Source organism: Schistocerca nitens, chromosome 2, assembly GCF_023898315.1.
Source record: "Schistocerca nitens isolate TAMUIC-IGC-003100 chromosome 2, iqSchNite1.1, whole genome shotgun sequence".
Classification (NCBI taxonomy): Eukaryota; Metazoa; Arthropoda; class Insecta; order Orthoptera; family Acrididae; genus Schistocerca; species Schistocerca nitens.
In genome coordinates, this window is record NC_064615.1 from 669,097,597 (window position 1) to 669,117,855 (window position 20,259).

Here is a 20,259-nt window from a genome sequence, read left to right on the forward strand (position 1 = left end):
ATTGGACATCTTTTCTAGTGATGATGTTTTGGATCTCGTCAAAGCTTCTCCGGTCAACAAGACGCCCGGGCCGGACGGTTTACCAGTCGAATTTTACTACAGGTTTTGGAATGTTATCGGCGATGCGTTCACCGACGTCATCAATGAAATCATCAACGGGATCTCCATACCCTCGGAGTTTAAAGAGGGTGTCTTTGTGTTGGTTCCCAAGGGGCGAGGAATGAAGGATGTCCGTCGTCTGCGACCTATCTGCTTATTAAATGGAGACTACAAAATTGCTGCCCGTGCACTGAAACTGCGACTGACTCCCGTCCTACAACGTGTCATTGCGCAGGACCAAACGGCCCTTCCGCATAGAAGTATCCTCAAAACAGTCAGTGAATATCGTGATGTGATTTCAATTTTTTCAGCGGCTCAACTTAAAGGTGCTCTATGCTTTATTGATTTCGCGAATGCTTTTGACAGGATTGATCATCGTTATCTTTTTAAAACAATGTCGGCCCTGGGTTTTGGGGGACGGTGCTTGCAGTCTCTGCAGAGTATGATTTCTGGGATGACGGCCAAAGTACTTGTCAACGGTCACTGCACGAGAGCCATTAATCTTTGTCGCGGTTTCCCGCAAGGAAGCCCACTCTCCATGTTGCTCTATGTCATAGCTCTGGAACCTCTTGTACGACGTTTAAATGTTCGCTTGCGAGGGATCACGATTATGTCGGTAAAAAAAGTAACCAATGTGTATGCAGACGATTTAGGAGTCATCGTTCGGAGTGACGACGATGTTCAAGCTCTTCAGGCCACCTTACACATTTATTGTGATGCTACTGGTGCAGCTGTGAATCACACGAAAAGCTCAATGCTCCACCTGAATGGTTATGCGAACGCAGACTTCGATTGGATCACGTCCACGGACCAACATAAGTCCCTCGGTGTCACATTTTCTAGCTGCCCGCTCAAGATGGCTTCTGTTAACTGGAAGAACATGCTCACCACCATCAGAGGCTCCTTAATAGAGCATCGAAATAGGGACCTCAATTTAATGCAAAGGGTACAACTGATTAACTGTGTGATCCTGTCCAAAGCGATTTACCTAGGCCAATGTCTTCCTATCCCATTGGGCATCGCCAAAAATATCATGAGGGCGGTTTGTCAGCTGTTATGGAGAGGCTGTATTTTTAAAGTGGCAGCGCGTACAGTGACCTTACCTCCGGTCGCCGGTGGCCTCGGTCTCACGGATATTCGACAAAAGACAATGACCTTATTTATCAAGCGTACTCGCGAACACCTCCGTAAGTACCCCGACAGTATTACAACGCAACTGTTTCACCTGACTCAACCTAAGAGCTTAGTTGCTCCTGTCAATGTGGCTCCGATTAATTTCAAGTTGCTCCACGTCAGACAATACTACACTGAGATCAGTTACGAAGAGGGTTTACATCTGCCACACAGCCGCAGCGCCACGTCATCTGCTACTTCTCTTCCATGGCGCTGTTCAGTCAGGAATCGTATCGAGAAAAAATATCCATCCAAAGATTGGGATACTGTTTGGAAGAATATTCATAATAACGTCTTAACAATGTCAGTACGGTCGACTTGGTATCAAGTGGTTAACGATATCATCGCCAACAATGAGCGGCTACATGCTATAGGTCTGCATGATACTCCCTTGTGTCGCCGTTGTGGATACGTTGATACGACAGTTCACCGGTTTACTTGCCAAGGATTCAATTCCATATGGAACCACATTAAGCAGCAGGTCGCATTCCTCAGGCGCAATGATGGTAGATTCATAACCACCGCCGAACTCTCGGCCCCGGCCATGCAGTATTTTCCACGTCAGAAAAATAATACCATAATGTGGTTATACGGCAATTTTGTTCACTTTGTCATCCACCAACCGGCCACGGACACCATTGAGGACTACACCTGCTACATCACGGAGGAATATTACAAGCTACGCGCCCAACGCAACCACAACAAGCATTTTGGAAATATGCTACAAATACTCTTTCAAAAGGAAGGTATTGGATGATGTGTTGATTAATCTACTGTGACTATAACCTGTGATCAGTGTCTTGTATTTGTGTGTCCTTACGAAGACTACGTTTCTAAGTTTTCCACTTAAATTTTCTTTCTTTATCCACAATTTTCACTGGATCATGTTCATTCATTATGAAACACCACCCAACGTTACAGACTCAGTTCATTTTTATGGAGAAATTTACTTTTCAACCACGTTTGGTATGGATTCCCTAACGTGCGAAGAAGCATTTCGTTTGATTTAAGCAATGTAGCTCGCCGAAGAAGGCGCTTGAAGGAGAGTGAATGGAAGGGCTAGAAGGGGAGATGGGAGGCCCTAAAAGGAAAAAAAAAAAAAAAAAAAAAAAAAAAAGTGGTTAAGGCGTTGGACTGCTAATCCAATGTGCTCTGCACGCGTGGGTTCGAATCCCATCCTCGTCGTAGAATTTTACGTAAAGCACCCGTTTGCGGTCACTCCTTCTCCATGCGAAACGCCACTCAGTAGTAACAACGAAGCGTGTACGTGGCAGAGATCGTATGTATGAAATACGAGACAAAACTGCCTACCAGATGGAAGCGCACATCATTCCATAGCTTATGCCCTTCGAATTAAACATCATTTCGAGATCTATAAACCAATCAAATTTCGGCTCCAGCAAAGAGTATGTTGGTATTTCCGAACGACGAGTTCTTATTTATATTTACGTGCACACCTGTCGCAGTCATTTTAACGTATCGCGCCTATAATAATCCATCTGTAGCACACAACTGTCGCCTTTCGACAGTTTGTTTTGCGTCAGGCCGCCATATACAGAAGCGATTTGGCAGGGCCTACTGGAGAGACTTGACTTTGCAGACATCCGTCTCTAGTGGTCGCCCAAACACCAAGCTCCATCGCAAACAGCAGGACAATCTTGGGCTAGGAGGAACGTCAAAACAGAAGCGATTTGGCAGGGCCTACTGGAGAGACTTGACTTTGCAGACATCCGTCGCTAGTGGTCGCCCAAACACCAAGCTCCATCGCAAACAGCAGGACAATCTTGGGCTAGGAGGAACGTCAAAACGTTGCAAGCAATATCAGTGTAACGTATCGAGCTGTACGTTTCGTTGCAGTAAGTCGTGGAAAAGAATGCACAGCACATTTCTCATTTGCATTAGACGACACTCCATGTCGATACAACGCTTATTCCTGCAGTAAATAAGTGGGGCGGTGATTTTGCCCCCATCGGATATCGACGTGGACGGATGCTGTCATTAAATGATTCGTGAGTGGGAGCTTGTTCGGCTGCACTGCACTGCAGCCGGCCCAGTACGATGTTTTGAATGCGTTTTCGAATCGACAAATGTCTTCTTTCCGCAAGCACTCGCCAAAGACACATTAGGAGTTGCAGCAGACGAGGTGGCCGAGTGGTTAAGGCGTTGGACTGCTAATCCAATGTGCTCTGCACGCGTGGGTTCGAATCCCATCCTCGTCGTAGAATTTTACGTAAAGCACCCGTTTGCGGTCACTCCTTCTCCATGCGAAACGCCACTCAGTAGTAACAACGAAGCGTGTACGTGGCAGAGATCGTATGTATGAAATACGAGACAAAACTGCCTACCAGATGGAAGCGCACATCATTCCATAGCTTATGCCCTTCGAATTAAACATCATTTCGAGATCTATAAACCAATCAAATTTCGGCTCCAGCAAAGAGTATGTTGGTATTTCCGAACGACGAGTTCTTATTTATATTTACGTGCACACCTGTCGCAGTCATTTTAACGTATCGCGCCTATAATAATCCATCTGTAGCACACAACTGTCGCCTTTCGACAGTTTGTTTTGCGTCAGGCCGCCATATACAGAAGCGATTTGGCAGGGCCTACTGGAGAGACTTGACTTTGCAGACATCCGTCGCTAGTGGTCGCCCAAACACCAAGCTCCATCGCAAACAGCAGGACAATCTTGGGCTAGGAGGAACGTCAAAACAGAAGCGATTTGGCAGGGCCTACTGGAGAGACTTGACTTTGCAGACATCCGTCGCTAGTGGTCGCCCAAACACCAAGCTCCATCGCAAACAGCAGGACAATCTTGGGCTAGGAGGAACGTCAAAACGTTGCAAGCAATATCAGTGTAACGTATCGAGCTGTACGTTTCGTTGCAGTAAGTCGTGGAAAAGAATGCACAGCACATTTCTCATTTGCATTAGACGACACTCCATGTCGATACAACGCTTATTCCTGCCGTAAATAAGTGGGGCGGTGATTTTGCCCCCATCGGATATCGACGTGGACGGATGCTGTCATTAAATGATTCGTGAGTGGGAGCTTGTTCGGCTGCACTGCACTGCAGCCGGCCCAGTACGATGTTTTGAATGCGTTTTCGAATCGACAAATGTCTTCTTTCCGCAAGCACTCGCCAAAGACACATTAGGAGTTGCAGCAGACGAGGTGGCCGAGTGGTTAAGGCGTTGGACTGCTAATCCAATGTGCACTGCACGCGTGGGTTCGAATCCCATCCTCGTCGTAGAATTTTACGTAAAGCACCCGTTTGCGGTCACTCCTTCTCCATGCGAAACGCCACTCAGTAGTAACAACGAAGCGTGTACGTGGCAGAGATCGTATGTATGAAATACGAGACAAAACTGCCTACCAGATGGAAGCGCACATCATTCCATAGCTTATGCCCTTCGAATTAAACATCATTTCGAGATCTATAAACCAATCAAATTTCGGCTCCAGCAAAGAGTATGTTGGTATTTCCGAACGACGAGTTCTTATTTATATTTACGTGCACACCTGTCGCAGTCATTTTAACGTATCGCGCCTATAATAATCCATCTGTAGCACACAACTGTCGCCTTTCGACAGTTTGTTTTGCGTCAGGCCGCCATATACAGAAGCGATTTGGCAGGGCCTACTGGAGAGACTTGACTTTGCAGACATCCGTCTCTAGTGGTCGCCCAAACACCAAGCTCCATCGCAAACAGCAGGACAATCTTGGGCTAGGAGGAACGTCAAAACAGAAGCGATTTGGCAGGGCCTACTGGAGAGACTTGACTTTGCAGACATCCGTCGCTAGTGGTCGCCCAAACACCAAGCTCCATCGCAAACAGCAGGACAATCTTGGGCTAGGAGGAACGTCAAAACGTTGCAAGCAATATCAGTGTAACGTATCGAGCTGTACGTTTCGTTGCAGTAAGTCGTGGAAAAGAATGCACAGCACATTTCTCATTTGCATTAGACGACACTCCATGTCGATACAACGCTTATTCCTGCAGTAAATAAGTGGGGCGGTGATTTTGCCCCCATCGGATATCGACGTGGACGGATGCTGTCATTAAATGATTCGTGAGTGGGAGCTTGTTCGGCTGCACTGCACTGCAGCCGGCCCAGTACGATGTTTTGAATGCGTTTTCGAATCGACAAATGTCTTCTTTCCGCAAGCACTCGCCAAAGACACATTAGGAGTTGCAGCAGACGAGGTGGCCGAGTGGTTAAGGCGTTGGACTGCTAATCCAATGTGCTCTGCACGCGTGGGTTCGAATCCCATCCTCGTCGTAGAATTTTACGTAAAGCACCCGTTTGCGGTCACTCCTTCTCCATGCGAAACGCCACTCAGTAGTAACAACGAAGCGTGTACGTGGCAGAGATCGTATGTATGAAATACGAGACAAAACTGCCTACCAGATGGAAGCGCACATCATTCCATAGCTTATGCCCTTCGAATTAAACATCATTTCGAGATCTATAAACCAATCAAATTTCGGCTCCAGCAAAGAGTATGTTGGTATTTCCGAACGACGAGTTCTTATTTATATTTACGTGCACACCTGTCGCAGTCATTTTAACGTATCGCGCCTATAATAATCCATCTGTAGCACACAACTGTCGCCTTTCGACAGTTTGTTTTGCGTCAGGCCGCCATATACAGAAGCGATTTGGCAGGGCCTACTGGAGAGACTTGACTTTGCAGACATCCGTCGCTAGTGGTCGCCCAAACACCAAGCTCCATCGCAAACAGCAGGACAATCTTGGGCTAGGAGGAACGTCAAAACAGAAGCGATTTGGCAGGGCCTACTGGAGAGACTTGACTTTGCAGACATCCGTCGCTAGTGGTCGCCCAAACACCAAGCTCCATCGCAAACAGCAGGACAATCTTGGGCTAGGAGGAACGTCAAAACGTTGCAAGCAATATCAGTGTAACGTATCGAGCTGTACGTTTCGTTGCAGTAAGTCGTGGAAAAGAATGCACAGCACATTTCTCATTTGCATTAGACGACACTCCATGTCGATACAACGCTTATTCCTGCCGTAAATAAGTGGGGCGGTGATTTTGCCCCCATCGGATATCGACGTGGACGGATGCTGTCATTAAATGATTCGTGAGTGGGAGCTTGTTCGGCTGCACTGCACTGCAGCCGGCCCAGTACGATGTTTTGAATGCGTTTTCGAATCGACAAATGTCTTCTTTCCGCAAGCACTCGCCAAAGACACATTAGGAGTTGCAGCAGACGAGGTGGCCGAGTGGTTAAGGCGTTGGACTGCTAATCCAATGTGCACTGCACGCGTGGGTTCGAATCCCATCCTCGTCGTAGAATTTTACGTAAAGCACCCGTTTGCGGTCACTCCTTCTCCATGCGAAACGCCACTCAGTAGTAACAACGAAGCGTGTACGTGGCAGAGATCGTATGTATGAAATACGAGACAAAACTGCCTACCAGATGGAAGCGCACATCATTCCATAGCTTATGCCCTTCGAATTAAACATCATTTCGAGATCTATAAACCAATCAAATTTCGGCTCCAGCAAAGAGTATGTTGGTATTTCCGAACGACGAGTTCTTATTTATATTTACGTGCACACCTGTCGCAGTCATTTTAACGTATCGCGCCTATAATAATCCATCTGTAGCACACAACTGTCGCCTTTCGACAGTTTGTTTTGCGTCAGGCCGCCATATACAGAAGCGATTTGGCAGGGCCTACTGGAGAGACTTGACTTTGCAGACATCCGTCGCTAGTGGTCGCCCAAACACCAAGCTCCATCGCAAACAGCAGGACAATCTTGGGCTAGGAGGAACGTCAAAACGTTGCAAGCAATATCAGTGTAACGTATCGAGCTGTACGTTTCGTTGCAGTAAGTCGTGGAAAGGAATGCACAGCACATTTCTCATTTGCATTAGACGACACTCCATGTCGATACAACGCTTATTCCTGCAGTAAATAAGTGGGGCGGTGATTTTGCCCCCATCGGATATCGACGTGGACGGATGCTGTCATTAAATGATTCGTGAGTGGGAGCTTGTTCGGCTGCACTGCACTGCAGCCGGCCCAGTACGATGTTTTGAATGCGTTTTCGAATCGACAAATGTCTTCTTTCCGCAAGCACTCGCCAAAGACACATTAGGAGTTGCAGCAGACGAGGTGGCCGAGTGGTTAAGGCGTTGGACTGCTAATCCAATGTGCTCTGCACGCGTGGGTTCGAATCCCATCCTCGTCGTAGAATTTTACGTAAAGCACCCGTTTGCGGTCACTCCTTCTCCATGCGAAACGCCACTCAGTAGTAACAACGAAGCGTGTACGTGGCAGAGATCGTATGTATGAAATACGAGACAAAACTGCCTACCAGATGGAAGCGCACATCATTCCATAGCTTATGCCCTTCGAATTAAACATCATTTCGAGATCTATAAACCAATCAAATTTCGGCTCCAGCAAAGAGTATGTTGGTATTTCCGAACGACGAGTTCTTATTTATATTTACGTGCACACCTGTCGCAGTCATTTTAACGTATCGCGCCTATAATAATCCATCTGTAGCACACAACTGTCGCCTTTCGACAGTTTGTTTTGCGTCAGGCCGCCATATACAGAAGCGATTTGGCAGGGCCTACTGGAGAGACTTGACTTTGCAGACATCCGTCGCTAGTGGTCGCCCAAACACCAAGCTCCATCGCAAACAGCAGGACAATCTTGGGCTAGGAGGAACGTCAAAACAGAAGCGATTTGGCAGGGCCTACTGGAGAGACTTGACTTTGCAGACATCCGTCGCTAGTGGTCGCCCAAACACCAAGCTCCATCGCAAACAGCAGGACAATCTTGGGCTAGGAGGAACGTCAAAACGTTGCAAGCAATATCAGTGTAACGTATCGAGCTGTACGTTTCGTTGCAGTAAGTCGTGGAAAAGAATGCACAGCACATTTCTCATTTGCATTAGACGACACTCCATGTCGATACAACGCTTATTCCTGCAGTAAATAAGTGGGGCGGTGATTTTGCCCCCATCGGATATCGACGTGGACGGATGCTGTCATTAAATGATTCGTGAGTGGGAGCTTGTTCGGCTGCACTGCACTGCAGCCGGCCCAGTACGATGTTTTGAATGCGTTTTCGAATCGACAAATGTCTTCTTTCCGCAAGCACTCGCCAAAGACACATTAGGAGTTGCAGCAGACGAGGTGGCCGAGTGGTTAAGGCGTTGGACTGCTAATCCAATGTGCTCTGCACGCGTGGGTTCGAATCCCATCCTCGTCGTAGAATTTTACGTAAAGCACCCGTTTGCGGTCACTCCTTCTCCATGCGAAACGCCACTCAGTAGTAACAACGAAGCGTGTACGTGGCAGAGATCGTATGTATGAAATACGAGACAAAACTGCCTACCAGATGGAAGCGCACATCATTCCATAGCTTATGCCCTTCGAATTAAACATCATTTCGAGATCTATAAACCAATCAAATTTCGGCTCCAGCAAAGAGTATGTTGGTATTTCCGAACGACGAGTTCTTATTTATATTTACGTGCACACCTGTCGCAGTCATTTTAACGTATCGCGCCTATAATAATCCATCTGTAGCACACAACTGTCGCCTTTCGACAGTTTGTTTTGCGTCAGGCCGCCATATACAGAAGCGATTTGGCAGGGCCTACTGGAGAGACTTGACTTTGCAGACATCCGTCGCTAGTGGTCGCCCAAACACCAAGCTCCATCGCAAACAGCAGGACAATCTTGGGCTAGGAGGAACGTCAAAACGTTGCAAGCAATATCAGTGTAACGTATCGAGCTGTACGTTTCGTTGCAGTAAGTCGTGGAAAAGAATGCACAGCACATTTCTCATTTGCATTAGACGACACTCCATGTCGATACAACGCTTATTCCTGCCGTAAATAAGTGGGGCGGTGATTTTGCCCCCATCGGATATCGACGTGGACGGATGCTGTCATTAAATGATTCGTGAGTGGGAGCTTGTTCGGCTGCACTGCACTGCAGCCGGCCCAGTACGATGTTTTGAATGCGTTTTCGAATCGACAAATGTCTTCTTTCCGCAAGCACTCGCCAAAGACACATTAGGAGTTGCAGCAGACGAGGTGGCCGAGTGGTTAAGGCGTTGGACTGCTAATCCAATGTGCACTGCACGCGTGGGTTCGAATCCCATCCTCGTCGTAGAATTTTACGTAAAGCACCCGTTTGCGGTCACTCCTTCTCCATGCGAAACGCCACTCAGTAGTAACAACGAAGCGTGTACGTGGCAGAGATCGTATGTATGAAATACGAGACAAAACTGCCTACCAGATGGAAGCGCACATCATTCCATAGCTTATGCCCTTCGAATTAAACATCATTTCGAGATCTATAAACCAATCAAATTTCGGCTCCAGCAAAGAGTATGTTGGTATTTCCGAACGACGAGTTCTTATTTATATTTACGTGCACACCTGTCGCAGTCATTTTAACGTATCGCGCCTATAATAATCCATCTGTAGCACACAACTGTCGCCTTTCGACAGTTTGTTTTGCGTCAGGCCGCCATATACAGAAGCGATTTGGCAGGGCCTACTGGAGAGACTTGACTTTGCAGACATCCGTCGCTAGTGGTCGCCCAAACACCAAGCTCCATCGCAAACAGCAGGACAATCTTGGGCTAGGAGGAACGTCAAAACAGAAGCGATTTGGCAGGGCCTACTGGAGAGACTTGACTTTGCAGACATCCGTCGCTAGTGGTCGCCCAAACACCAAGCTCCATCGCAAACAGCAGGACAATCTTGGGCTAGGAGGAACGTCAAAACGTTGCAAGCAATATCAGTGTAACGTATCGAGCTGTACGTTTCGTTGCAGTAAGTCGTGGAAAAGAATGCACAGCACATTTCTCATTTGCATTAGACGACACTCCATGTCGATACAACGCTTATTCCTGCAGTAAATAAGTGGGGCGGTGATTTTGCCCCCATCGGATATCGACGTGGACGGATGCTGTCATTAAATGATTCGTGAGTGGGAGCTTGTTCGGCTGCACTGCACTGCAGCCGGCCCAGTACGATGTTTTGAATGCGTTTTCGAATCGACAAATGTCTTCTTTCCGCAAGCACTCGCCAAAGACACATTAGGAGTTGCAGCAGACGAGGTGGCCGAGTGGTTAAGGCGTTGGACTGCTAATCCAATGTGCTCTGCACGCGTGGGTTCGAATCCCATCCTCGTCGTAGAATTTTACGTAAAGCACCCGTTTGCGGTCACTCCTTCTCCATGCGAAACGCCACTCAGTAGTAACAACGAAGCGTGTACGTGGCAGAGATCGTATGTATGAAATACGAGACAAAACTGCCTACCAGATGGAAGCGCACATCATTCCATAGCTTATGCCCTTCGAATTAAACATCATTTCGAGATCTATAAACCAATCAAATTTCGGCTCCAGCAAAGAGTATGTTGGTATTTCCGAACGACGAGTTCTTATTTATATTTACGTGCACACCTGTCGCAGTCATTTTAACGTATCGCGCCTATAATAATCCATCTGTAGCACACAACTGTCGCCTTTCGACAGTTTGTTTTGCGTCAGGCCGCCATATACAGAAGCGATTTGGCAGGGCCTACTGGAGAGACTTGACTTTGCAGACATCCGTCGCTAGTGGTCGCCCAAACACCAAGCTCCATCGCAAACAGCAGGACAATCTTGGGCTAGGAGGAACGTCAAAACGTTGCAAGCAATATCAGTGTAACGTATCGAGCTGTACGTTTCGTTGCAGTAAGTCGTGGAAAAGAATGCACAGCACATTTCTCATTTGCATTAGACGACACTCCATGTCGATACAACGCTTATTCCTGCCGTAAATAAGTGGGGCGGTGATTTTGCCCCCATCGGATATCGACGTGGACGGATGCTGTCATTAAATGATTCGTGAGTGGGAGCTTGTTCGGCTGCACTGCACTGCAGCCGGCCCAGTACGATGTTTTGAATGCGTTTTCGAATCGACAAATGTCTTCTTTCCGCAAGCACTCGCCAAAGACACATTAGGAGTTGCAGCAGACGAGGTGGCCGAGTGGTTAAGGCGTTGGACTGCTAATCCAATGTGCACTGCACGCGTGGGTTCGAATCCCATCCTCGTCGTAGAATTTTACGTAAAGCACCCGTTTGCGGTCACTCCTTCTCCATGCGAAACGCCACTCAGTAGTAACAACGAAGCGTGTACGTGGCAGAGATCGTATGTATGAAATACGAGACAAAACTGCCTACCAGATGGAAGCGCACATCATTCCATAGCTTATGCCCTTCGAATTAAACATCATTTCGAGATCTATAAACCAATCAAATTTCGGCTCCAGCAAAGAGTATGTTGGTATTTCCGAACGACGAGTTCTTATTTATATTTACGTGCACACCTGTCGCAGTCATTTTAACGTATCGCGCCTATAATAATCCATCTGTAGCACACAACTGTCGCCTTTCGACAGTTTGTTTTGCGTCAGGCCGCCATATACAGAAGCGATTTGGCAGGGCCTACTGGAGAGACTTGACTTTGCAGACATCCGTCGCTAGTGGTCGCCCAAACACCAAGCTCCATCGCAAACAGCAGGACAATCTTGGGCTAGGAGGAACGTCAAAACGTTGCAAGCAATATCAGTGTAACGTATCGAGCTGTACGTTTCGTTGCAGTAAGTCGTGGAAAGGAATGCACAGCACATTTCTCATTTGCATTAGACGACACTCCATGTCGATACAACGCTTATTCCTGCAGTAAATAAGTGGGGCGGTGATTTTGCCCCCATCGGATATCGACGTGGACGGATGCTGTCATTAAATGATTCGTGAGTGGGAGCTTGTTCGGCTGCACTGCACTGCAGCCGGCCCAGTACGATGTTTTGAATGCGTTTTCGAATCGACAAATGTCTTCTTTCCGCAAGCACTCGCCAAAGACACATTAGGAGTTGCAGCAGACGAGGTGGCCGAGTGGTTAAGGCGTTGGACTGCTAATCCAATGTGCTCTGCACGCGTGGGTTCGAATCCCATCCTCGTCGTAGAATTTTACGTAAAGCACCCGTTTGCGGTCACTCCTTCTCCATGCGAAACGCCACTCAGTAGTAACAACGAAGCGTGTACGTGGCAGAGATCGTATGTATGAAATACGAGACAAAACTGCCTACCAGATGGAAGCGCACATCATTCCATAGCTTATGCCCTTCGAATTAAACATCATTTCGAGATCTATAAACCAATCAAATTTCGGCTCCAGCAAAGAGTATGTTGGTATTTCCGAACGACGAGTTCTTATTTATATTTACGTGCACACCTGTCGCAGTCATTTTAACGTATCGCGCCTATAATAATCCATCTGTAGCACACAACTGTCGCCTTTCGACAGTTTGTTTTGCGTCAGGCCGCCATATACAGAAGCGATTTGGCAGGGCCTACTGGAGAGACTTGACTTTGCAGACATCCGTCGCTAGTGGTCGCCCAAACACCAAGCTCCATCGCAAACAGCAGGACAATCTTGGGCTAGGAGGAACGTCAAAACGTTGCAAGCAATATCAGTGTAACGTATCGAGCTGTACGTTTCGTTGCAGTAAGTCGTGGAAAGGAATGCACAGCACATTTCTCATTTGCATTAGACGACACTCCATGTCGATACAACGCTTATTCCTGCAGTAAATAAGTGGGGCGGTGATTTTGCCCCCATCGGATATCGACGTGGACGGATGCTGTCATTAAATGATTCGTGAGTGGGAGCTTGTTCGGCTGCACTGCACTGCAGCCGGCCCAGTACGATGTTTTGAATGCGTTTTCGAATCGACAAATGTCTTCTTTCCGCAAGCACTCGCCAAAGACACATTAGGAGTTGCAGCAGACGAGGTGGCCGAGTGGTTAAGGCGTTGGACTGCTAATCCAATGTGCTCTGCACGCGTGGGTTCGAATCCCATCCTCGTCGTAGAATTTTACGTAAAGCACCCGTTTGCGGTCACTCCTTCTCCATGCGAAACGCCACTCAGTAGTAACAACGAAGCGTGTACGTGGCAGAGATCGTATGTATGAAATACGAGACAAAACTGCCTACCAGATGGAAGCGCACATCATTCCATAGCTTATGCCCTTCGAATTAAACATCATTTCGAGATCTATAAACCAATCAAATTTCGGCTCCAGCAAAGAGTATGTTGGTATTTCCGAACGACGAGTTCTTATTTATATTTACGTGCACACCTGTCGCAGTCATTTTAACGTATCGCGCCTATAATAATCCATCTGTAGCATTTGTTTTGCGTCAGGCCGCCATATACAGAAGCGATTTGGCAGGGCCTACTGGAGAGACTTGACTTTGCAGACATCCGTCGCTAGTGGTCGCCCAAACACCAAGCTCCATCGCAAACAGCAGGACAATCTTGGGCTAGGAGGAACGTCAAAACGTTGCAAGCAATATCAGTGTAACGTATCGAGCTGTACGTTTCGTTGCAGTAAGTCGTGGAAAGGAATGCACAGCACATTTCTCATTTGCATTAGACGACACTCCATGTCGATACAACGCTTATTCCTGCAGTAAATAAGTGGGGCGGTGATTTTGCCCCCATCGGATATCGACGTGGACGGATGCTGTCATTAAATGATTCGTGAGTGGGAGCTTGTTCGGCTGCACTGCACTGCAGCCGGCCCAGTACGATGTTTTGAATGCGTTTTCGAATCGACAAATGTCTTCTTTCCGCAAGCACTCGCCAAAGACACATTAGGAGTTGCAGCAGACGAGGTGGCCGAGTGGTTAAGGCGTTGGACTGCTAATCCAATGTGCTCTGCACGCGTGGGTTCGAATCCCATCCTCGTCGTAGAATTTTACGTAAAGCACCCGTTTGCGGTCACTCCTTCTCCATGCGAAACGCCACTCAGTAGTAACAACGAAGCGTGTACGTGGCAGAGATCGTATGTATGAAATACGAGACAAAACTGCCTACCAGATGGAAGCGCACATCATTCCATAGCTTATGCCCTTCGAATTAAACATCATTTCGAGATCTATAAACCAATCAAATTTCGGCTCCAGCAAAGAGTATGTTGGTATTTCCGAACGACGAGTTCTTATTTATATTTACGTGCACACCTGTCGCAGTCATTTTAACGTATCGCGCCTATAATAATCCATCTGTAGCACACAACTGTCGCCTTTCGACAGTTTGTTTTGCGTCAGGCCGCCATATACAGAAGCGATTTGGCAGGGCCTACTGGAGAGACTTGACTTTGCAGACATCCGTCGCTAGTGGTCGCCCAAACACCAAGCTCCATCGCAAACAGCAGGACAATCTTGGGCTAGGAGGAACGTCAAAACAGAAGCGATTTGGCAGGGCCTACTGGAGAGACTTGACTTTGCAGACATCCGTCGCTAGTGGTCGCCCAAACACCAAGCTCCATCGCAAACAGCAGGACAATCTTGGGCTAGGAGGAACGTCAAAACGTTGCAAGCAATATCAGTGTAACGTATCGAGCTGTACGTTTCGTTGCAGTAAGTCGTGGAAAAGAATGCACAGCACATTTCTCATTTGCATTAGACGACACTCCATGTCGATACAACGCTTATTCCTGCAGTAAATAAGTGGGGCGGTGATTTTGCCCCCATCGGATATCGACGTGGACGGATGCTGTCATTAAATGATTCGTGAGTGGGAGCTTGTTCGGCTGCACTGCACTGCAGCCGGCCCAGTACGATGTTTTGAATGCGTTTTCGAATCGACAAATGTCTTCTTTCCGCAAGCACTCGCCAAAGACACATTAGGAGTTGCAGCAGACGAGGTGGCCGAGTGGGGCAGTCCGGCTTTCGCCGCCGTGCAGTACGGACGTGTTGTTATTTCCGCCTGCGGAGCGCGCGCGCTCGCTGTTGTTTACATTTCAGCGGCCGTCACTTACGTGTCGCTTACGTGCACTAGAATCATGGCCAACCGTTTTCGAAAATCAACTTTACGTTTCAACTTCTGCAACGACTACGCACGACCAAAGGCCTTGGAAGTGGAACGCTTCCTACGCGACGTTGCTAAGATCCCAGCTTCTGACATCTTGGGCATCCATTTGTCCATATTAAGCAGTACTGTGTACGTCAAAGTCGTCAATGACGCGGTATGTGAAAGAATACTTCGTGACACCAACCATGGATTACGCTTTTGCCACGCCGACGGCAATGTCGGAGCGGTCACTGTCGACCATGCCGGCTTAGGAATGCGCACCATACGAGTTTTCGAACTCCCGTTCGAGCTTCCAGCGGAAGACGTTATCGCGGCTTTCCGCCCCTATGGCACTGTACATGGCCACACTGCCGAACGCTGGGCGCAATTCCAAACGTACCCCGTTCTTAACGGTGTACGGCAGATCACCATCGACCTCCATCGCCACGTGCCATCTTTCCCGCAAATTAGCGGGTGCCGCGCGGTTGTCATATACGACGGCCAACCCAAGACCTGTTCCGGGTGCGGCAAAGAAGGCCACCTCAGATCTGAGTGTCTTCAGCGACGAATCACCCAATTGCCAGCCGCTACCGTGGCACCTCCGGCTCCGACGACGGTTTTACCGATCACCTACGCCTCGGCGCTCTCTTCTCCTCCCACCGGCCGCCGCCCATCGGACCATGCACCGGTGACCCTTCCAGCTGCTACGGATACCGCTGGGGCCGACGCGTCGCGCTCAAAGCCTGACGCTACTCCGGCGCCACTACCAACAGCGACGACTTCCGACACCCACCCGCCTGAACATATGGACGCCCCTTCATTTGACGTTCCCGCGGCGGCCTTCCTCTCAGAGCGACGCGACTCCCTCCCGTCTTCCGACACGGAGGGGCGAACCCGCAAACAACGTTCACCTAAGAGGCGCAAGAGGAGGCGCCGTACGGTCTCGGAACGAGACGGATCACCACCCCCCGATGCTCTAGAGGCCGTCCGACCCGACGAGGCCTCGGAGAACCTACACGACGATACGCATGACGACAACATGACGCCGACTGTGGATACGTCGATGCCTACTCTACTGGCTCGCTCAGGTGCTCCTGAACCAATGGACTCCACAGATGCGACTGTCGCCGAGACGTCCTCTGCCCCTACGACCGAAGTGGAACGTACGACCATCACAACGACAACGCCTTCAATGGTGTGGAGTGAGGACGTCGATGAGGACCCGGACCACACGCGGGGGACAGAGTTACCCCAGACGGAAGCATCGTTACGCCGCTGATAACGCCGTCGTGTGGCGTACGGCACGACTCACCGTTGCCTCGTCCCTCTTCATCCTCCGCCGGTGGAGTTCCCCTCCACGGCGGGGTACGGCTCCAAACCTACCGAATAGCGACGATCAACACTAACACCATTAGCTCACCCGTGAAACTTCAACTGCTGCGAGAGACGATATGGGCGTCGGACGTCGATATCGCACTACTACAGGAAGTACACCTGGCCACACTTCCAGACGTCGCGGGATATAACACTTATCCTTCTCCTGGTGACCACCTGGGACGCGGCGTAGCCATCTACGCCAGAGAAGGCATTCCAGTGGCCGATATCACATACCTTCCATCTGCCAGAGGCATGGCCGTTACCGTCATGGGGACCCGTATCGTCAACATTTACGCTCCGTCAGGCTCCACCCGCAGACGCGACAGGGCACTCTTCTATTCAGAAGACATCGCTCCTTTGTTTCTTGGACGCTGCGACCATTACTTGCTTGGGGGTGATTTTAATTGTGTCTTGCACCCTAAAGATCAAGTGCCCCACTACAACACCTGTCAAGAACTGCGTCTTGTCGTCCGAGAACTGTTGCTCCGCGACACTTGGGAAGTTCGGCACGGCGACGCGCCTGGACATACTTACCAGACGAGTCACTCCGCGAGCCGCCTTGATAGAATTTACGTCTCTCGGGAACTCACGCCTGCAGTCCAAGGTGCAGAACTTTGGCCCCTGGCCTTTTCGGACCACTGTGCCTACATCTGCACCATTCTCTTCCCCAAGCAAGTGGTCTGGCGTAGTCGTGCACCGTGGAAGCTAAACACCTCCCATCTTCATGATCCCGAATGTCTTCAACGTGTTACCGAGACATGGGCCACCTGTGAACGTCGCTTACCTAAATACGGCACGACCTTGACCTGGTGGCTAGAATGTGCCAAACCTGCCATTCGACGTACTTTGATTCAGTATGGAAAGGAAGTTGCTATGTGGCGCCGGCACACTACCGACTATTTCTACGCCGTTCTCCGCGACCTGGACGCCCAACCGCCCACCCCCGACACCCAGAGGGAACGCAGCAGGATTAAGGCGCAAATTGTAACTTTGACACGCCGTAGACTGCAGGGGGCTATGGTGCGAACCCGACGTCAAGATTCGGCGGAACAAGAACATCCGACCATGCATCATATCGCCTCCGATAGGAAACATCGACGACGACAACTCATCACCGAGATCACCACCTGTCGCGGCCAGCACGTCACTTGCCAGGCCGAAATCGTCAGTGCCTTTGTCGACCACTACCGCACAATGTACCAGGAGGAGACTACCAACAACCACCCTGAGGAGTCTGTGTTACCACACGTAACTCGCACCCTCACCAGCGACGAAGCGGACGAGCTGATGGAGCCCATTATGCGTGACGATATCCACGATGCAATCAAAAAAGGTGCTCTGAATAAGTCACCTGGTGTCGACGGATTGCCGATAGAATTTTATCGTGCTTTCTTCACACTAATGGCGTCACGGTGGACAACGATGTTTAATGAACTGCTGACAATGGGGAACGCCGTACCGCCGTCCTTCGTCACGGGAATTATTATACCCATCCACAAACCGACACCAGGTGTGACGACAGCACATTACCGTCCCCTGACTCTGCTTAACGCAGACTGTAAAATTTTTACACGCCTACTGGCAACGCGATGCCGCAAGGTCCTGCCTAGCATTCTATCCCCGGAACAGACAACTCCAGGCGGCTCAGTTAATATACAAACGGCCACAGGAGAATGTCGCGATTTAATTGCACTGGCAGCGGCGTGCAGACTCCGCGCAGCAGTGGTTGCCATTGATTTTGACAGCGCATTCGACAAATTGCGGCATCTTTTTCTGTTCTCAGTGATGAACCGCATGGGTTTTCCACCAACCTTTATCGACGTGATCCGGCGCCTGTACGGCACCGCCGAATCTCTGATTCAGGTTAACGGCCGTGTGGCGGGACCAGTGGCGATCCGGCGTTCCGTACGACAAGGCTGCCCACTTTCGACCCTACTGTATGCCATAAGCCTGGAGCCACTCATCGGGAGTCTGACGAGCCACCTTTGTGGTCTCACTTTGCGACAGCACAGTTTTCGATGTCGTGCGTATGCGGACGACCTCCTCCTCTTGATCCGCTCACGGAGTGAAACACACACGGTACTTGATTTGATATCAACGTACGGCACTGCAGCGGGCAGTAACATGAATGTGGTTAAATCCGCGGCGATGCCCATTGGACGCGGCCTCTCACACGACGACTTAGCGCCTCTCCCGTGTGTACAACAACTACGATATCTTGGTATCATTTTCACCTCCACCGTGCGCCGCTCCGCTGCCATCAATTTTCGGCGTGCACTCCAAACTATCCGCACGACGGTGCGACAAAATCTTCTCCGACGACTCGATTCTTTACAACGTGTCCAATACCTCAATCAACATGTGGCGGCCAAAATGGTCCACATCGCACAGGTCCTCCCGCTGCCATCAACTATTGGACGCAGCCTCCAGGCTGCCCTCGGATACTTCCTTACGGCCGGTACGATCTTTAAGGTCCGCTGCGACACGCTCACCCTTCCCCCGCGAGCAGGAGGCCTCGGCCTTGTCAATGTGCGACTCCGAGCGGCGTCCTTGTACATGTCCACCATGCACAAGCAGTGGCACGGGGGCACCTCCCTTACGCGCAGCTTGCTGGAAATTCTTGTGCCCGCGACCATAACACCACCAGTACCAGTCGGACACATCAAGCACCATTTGACCCACATTTCTGATTTCATCGTCGACTTCAGTTATGCTCACATGCACTTACCGACCACGCGTTCTCCTCGGCCTAAAGATTTTTACACCCCACTCCTTCGTTCCATATCCAGCAACAATATCGAACTGAGACATCCGTCCACGCGGTGGCCAACGGTTTGGCGTCACATCCACCAGCCTTTTCTTCCCTCCAACGTCCGGGCAACATGGTACCAAGTCGCAAATGAAAAATTCGCCACAAACCATCGCCTTCACTCCATCGGACTACAGGACTCTCCACTTTGTTCCATTTGCCACCTCGTGGATGACGATGACCACCAACTGACTTGTGCTGCCACCAGTGACGTCTGGAAACTTGCCCGACAGTTTGTTGCCTGTTACCTCCGCGTTCCGCCGGACTCGATTGACCCACGGACTTTTATCCATCCTGAGAATTCTTATTTCCCCGCATCCAAAAATCATGCGATTGTATGGGTCAAGGGGTGGACGATCACCTACATGTATAATGGTGGCGACAAATCACGCCTTGATTTCTGGCAGTACTTACAAACCGCCCACAGTGAAGTTGAACAGCGACCGTGCTACCGCGCCTTCTTCGCCAACTACCTACATGCGATCTTTACTTCACCCCCGCTCAGTTGGATGGTGCCACACGCCGACAGCACTCCCGCCCCCCCTGCTGACATGTGAGACTCCCCGCGCTACTTTCTACATTTGTAACCCACAGTGGAGTAGGCGCATGGACACGCGCCTCCTTTCTTCAATGCACTACCCCATACAACACTGGCTTTTCCCTCACTCCACTGTATATTGCTTCACACCTCTTAGATTACATCAGAATTATTATTCTTTTTTTCCCTACACCTTGTTCATAAAAAAAAAATTCCTCGCCTTGTACGAGTATATTGTCTTGTGTTATTTTCGCCGGAAGGATGGCATTTCTGTTGTATTTAAGTTTGTACCAATAAAGATCTTTTTTTTTTTAAAAAAAAAAAAAAAAAAAAAAAGTGGTTAA

At 49.3% G+C, this 20,259-nt stretch overlaps 12 non-coding genes across 12 annotated transcripts; all 12 read left to right on the forward strand.

Annotated features, from left to right (window-relative positions):
- The first annotated feature begins 3,409 nt into the window (after positions 1–3,409).
- On the forward strand, positions 3,410–3,491 carry Trnas-gcu (transfer RNA serine (anticodon GCU)). Its single transcript has one exon. It is a non-coding gene; the product is annotated as a tRNA-Ser (tRNA).
- A 952-nt stretch (positions 3,492–4,443) lies between these two features.
- Trnas-gcu (transfer RNA serine (anticodon GCU)) lies at positions 4,444–4,525 on the forward strand. The gene has a single exon. It is a non-coding gene; the product is annotated as a tRNA-Ser (tRNA).
- A 952-nt stretch (positions 4,526–5,477) lies between these two features.
- Positions 5,478–5,559, forward strand: Trnas-gcu (transfer RNA serine (anticodon GCU)). The gene has a single exon. It is a non-coding gene; the product is annotated as a tRNA-Ser (tRNA).
- A 952-nt stretch (positions 5,560–6,511) lies between these two features.
- Trnas-gcu (transfer RNA serine (anticodon GCU)) lies at positions 6,512–6,593 on the forward strand. The gene has a single exon. It is a non-coding gene; the product is annotated as a tRNA-Ser (tRNA).
- An 826-nt stretch (positions 6,594–7,419) lies between these two features.
- On the forward strand, positions 7,420–7,501 carry Trnas-gcu (transfer RNA serine (anticodon GCU)). The gene has a single exon. It is a non-coding gene; the product is annotated as a tRNA-Ser (tRNA).
- A 952-nt stretch (positions 7,502–8,453) lies between these two features.
- Trnas-gcu (transfer RNA serine (anticodon GCU)) lies at positions 8,454–8,535 on the forward strand. The gene has a single exon. It is a non-coding gene; the product is annotated as a tRNA-Ser (tRNA).
- Positions 8,536–9,361: 826 nt separating this feature from the next.
- Trnas-gcu (transfer RNA serine (anticodon GCU)) lies at positions 9,362–9,443 on the forward strand. The gene has a single exon. It is a non-coding gene; the product is annotated as a tRNA-Ser (tRNA).
- A 952-nt stretch (positions 9,444–10,395) lies between these two features.
- Trnas-gcu (transfer RNA serine (anticodon GCU)) lies at positions 10,396–10,477 on the forward strand. The gene has a single exon. It is a non-coding gene; the product is annotated as a tRNA-Ser (tRNA).
- Positions 10,478–11,303: 826 nt separating this feature from the next.
- Trnas-gcu (transfer RNA serine (anticodon GCU)) lies at positions 11,304–11,385 on the forward strand. The gene has a single exon. It is a non-coding gene; the product is annotated as a tRNA-Ser (tRNA).
- An 826-nt stretch (positions 11,386–12,211) lies between these two features.
- Trnas-gcu (transfer RNA serine (anticodon GCU)) lies at positions 12,212–12,293 on the forward strand. The gene has a single exon. It is a non-coding gene; the product is annotated as a tRNA-Ser (tRNA).
- Positions 12,294–13,119: 826 nt separating this feature from the next.
- Positions 13,120–13,201, forward strand: Trnas-gcu (transfer RNA serine (anticodon GCU)). Its single transcript has one exon. It is a non-coding gene; the product is annotated as a tRNA-Ser (tRNA).
- Positions 13,202–14,005: 804 nt separating this feature from the next.
- Positions 14,006–14,087, forward strand: Trnas-gcu (transfer RNA serine (anticodon GCU)). Its single transcript has one exon. It is a non-coding gene; the product is annotated as a tRNA-Ser (tRNA).
- The last annotated feature ends 6,172 nt before the right edge of the window (positions 14,088–20,259 follow it).